Here is a 3,630-nt window from a genome sequence, read left to right on the forward strand (position 1 = left end):
TCTGTGGCCTGGCAAGGCTGCATTCCCCAGGAGGACATGATCAGAGATCTTGCCACTGAGTTCATGGCAGAGAAAGTCCATGCTCTCCTTACTAGGGACCCCACTTGGAGACTGAGTCTATGGGCTGAGCCAGGGTTTTAGGTCCTCTCCATGCATGGTCCTTGGTTGGGGTATCATTCTCTCCAGGGCCCTCAGGGCTCAATTTTTATATTTTTTGTAGCAGGTAATATGTTTTATATTCAGATCTCCTTTTGGAGCTCCTGTCCCTTCCAGGTCTTTCTATCTCCTCCTCCTTTCATAAGATTCCATATACTGTGCCCAGAATTTGGCTATGAGTCTCAGCCTCTGCTTTCATACTTCGAGTCTTTCAGAGGCTGTCTGAGGTAGGCTTCTGTCCTGTTCCCTGTCTTCTCCTGCTTCCAATGCCTATCACATTTATCCTTCGGAAGGAGGATTGAGCATCTTCCCTAGGGTATTTCTTGTTGTTTAGCTTCCTTAGGAATACAGATTTTAGTATGCTTATCCTATATTATATGGCTAATATCCACTTATAAGTGAGTATATACCATGTGTGTATACTCTGCTTCTGGGTTACCTCACTCAAGATGATCTTTTCTAGTTCCCACCATTTGCCTGCAAATTTCATGATTTCCTTATTTTTAATAGCTGAGTAGTATTTCATTGTGTAAATTTACCACAATTTCTGTATCCATTCCTCAGTTGAGGGACATTTAGGTTGTTTCCAGCTTCTTGCTATTACAAATAGAGCTGCTACGAACATGGTTGAGCAAATGTCCTTGTAAAGTTTGAGCATATTTTGGATATATGCCTAGAAGTAGTATAGCTGGATCTTGAGGTAGCACTATTCCTAAGTTTCTGAGAAAGTGCCAGACTCTTAGATGCCTCCAGCTATTGTGTGACTATAATAGCATGATATTGAAAGTCTAAAATGAAACTTAAAAAAGTAATTTAGTTCAGTCAACCAACCCATGCAACAGTGAAAAATATTAAAATCCTGTTTTTATACTATTAAATTTTAGAATGATTTATTGTGCCACAAAAGAGAATCAAACTGGATATTAAAATACTATATTCAATATTACTTTTAGTTCTTCTGATCTTTGTATTTTTTGTAGCAGGCAATATGTTTTTATATGCATGTATTATTTTTCACAAATAAGTGATATGATAACATCTACAATTTCCAACATATAAAAGCTCTGATTATCTCATCAGGCAAGAATGTGTTTACAACTTCCATTTGTGTAACTTTTGATAGAAATATCTAAATTAAAAGATTTTATCAGTTTCATCTAAAATCGGTAAATTTTAAGGTTATTTCTTTAATATCAACTCATAATTTCCCCCTTTATCATCTAACTTCAGGTAAAGAAAGCCTCTTCCTAATTTGTAGATACCCATAATTTTGTTAACCAAACTTCTCCAGAGAAACAAACAGTAAAGTCGTTCATGAATATGACCAAGAGAAACTTATAATAAAATATTGTCTATTGGCTCATGATTATAGAAACTGAGAAATTTCTCCTCTTCAAATCGAAGATTCTGGAAAGCCAATGGTGTAATGGGAAGAATAGGAATTGGATTCAGTGTGGTAAGATCAATGAGTGAGGGGACTGATCTGGGTCCCCAGAGACCAGCACACATCGGGGAGCAACAGGAGCCCATCTACTGGCCTACCCACAGCCACAGCCCACTAGCAACAGTGATGAGGTCTGTCCAGAGCCCTCTGTCCTTTACTGTGTCACCTGCCTGCTCCACACCTCAGTTCCTGGACCCATGCCATTTCCTGAGACCCTCCCCAATCTGTGACCCCAGAAACCAGCACAGACAAAGGAGTGGCAGAAAAACCAGAGGATTGCGGCCATCTGAGATCATGAGCTCTACCTACGACTCCAGAGACCTACTACTACCAGGGACCACGAGGTCTACTAACAACAAAGTCAACCACATGGCTAGAGGTCAGTGCAGTAACACAAGCAACAAAACCCAGGGCCATATGATACCACCCAAACCCAGCTACCCTACCCAGCAAGCCCTGAGGATACTATCACACCAGAACAAGAAACCAATCTGAAATCTGAGATTATAAAAAATGGTAGAGGCCTTAAAAGAAGAAAATAAATCCTTCAAAGAAATGAAGAAAAATACATCGAACAGGAAAAAGATCAAATTGCTTAAAGAAATACAAAGAATACAAACAAATGGAAGAAGGAAATGAATAAAACTGTCAAAGATATAAAAAATGGAAATAGAGACAATAAAAAAACACAATCTGAGCCAATGGAAAAACTAGGGAAGAGAACAAGAACTATAAACACAAGCATCGCTAATAGAATAAAAGATATGGAAGAAAGGCAGTCAGATGTAGAAGATACAATTGAAGAAATCAATATATTAGTCAAATAAAATGTTAAATCTAAAAAGTTCCTGACACAAAACATCTAAGAAATCTGGGACAATATGAAAAGACCAAACCTAAGAATAATCAGAATAAAAGAAGACTCTAAGCTCCAAGGTCCAGAAAATATTTTCAACAAAATTATAAAAGTAAACTCCCCCAACCTAAAGAAAGAGAGGCCTGTAAACATACAAGAAGCTTACAGATTATGAAATAGATTGTACCAGAAAAGAAAATCCTCCCATCACATAATAATCAAAACACTAAATGTACAGAACAAAGAAAGAATATTAAAAGCTTCGAGGGAAAAAATCCAAGTCACATATAAAGACATATCAGAATTATACCTGACTTCTCACCAGAAACTCCTAAAGCAAGAAGGGCTTGGGCAGATATCTTACAGATACTAAGATACCACAGATGTCAACCCCGACTACTATACCATGCAAAACTTTTAATTACCATAGATAGACAAAACAAGATATTACAAGAGAAAAATAAACAAACAATACCTATCCATAAACTCAGCCTTACAAAAGCTACTAGAGGGAAAACTCCAACCCCAAGAGGCTAATAACTCCCAAGGACACAGAGGAAATAACCACACAACAGCAAAACCAAAAGAGGAAAGGCACACACACACACACAGTCACCATCAATATCTAAATAACAGGACTTAACAACCACTGGTCATTAATATCTCTCAGCATCAGTGGCCTCAACTCCCCAATAAAAAGACACAGGCTAACAGAATGGATGCATAAACAGGACCCATCATTCTGTTGCATGCAAGAAACACACCTCAGTAATAATGATAGATATTTTCCTCAGAATAAATGGCTGAGAACGGTTTCCAAGCAAACTGACACAAGAAGCAAGCTGGAGTATATATTCTAATATGTAATAAAATATAATTTCAATCCAAAATTAATCAAAAGAGATAGGGAAGGGCACTTCATACTCATCAAAGAAAAAATCAACCAAGGTGGTATCTCTGTCTGAATATATACACCCCAAATGCAAGAGCACTCACATTTGTAAAAGAAACAATACTAAAGCTTAAATCATACATGAACTCCACACGTTAACAGTAGGAGACTTCAACACACCACTCTCACCAATGGACAGATCATTGAAATGGAAACTAAACAGAGAAATAATGAAACTAACCGAACTTATGAGTCAATTGGACCTAACATATCTACAGAGCA

The sequence above is a fragment of the Psammomys obesus genome, unplaced genomic scaffold (genome assembly GCF_907164565.1).
Source record: "Psammomys obesus unplaced genomic scaffold, mPsaObe1.curated_primary_1811, whole genome shotgun sequence".
In the NCBI taxonomy this organism is placed as follows: domain Eukaryota; kingdom Metazoa; phylum Chordata; class Mammalia; order Rodentia; family Muridae; genus Psammomys; species Psammomys obesus.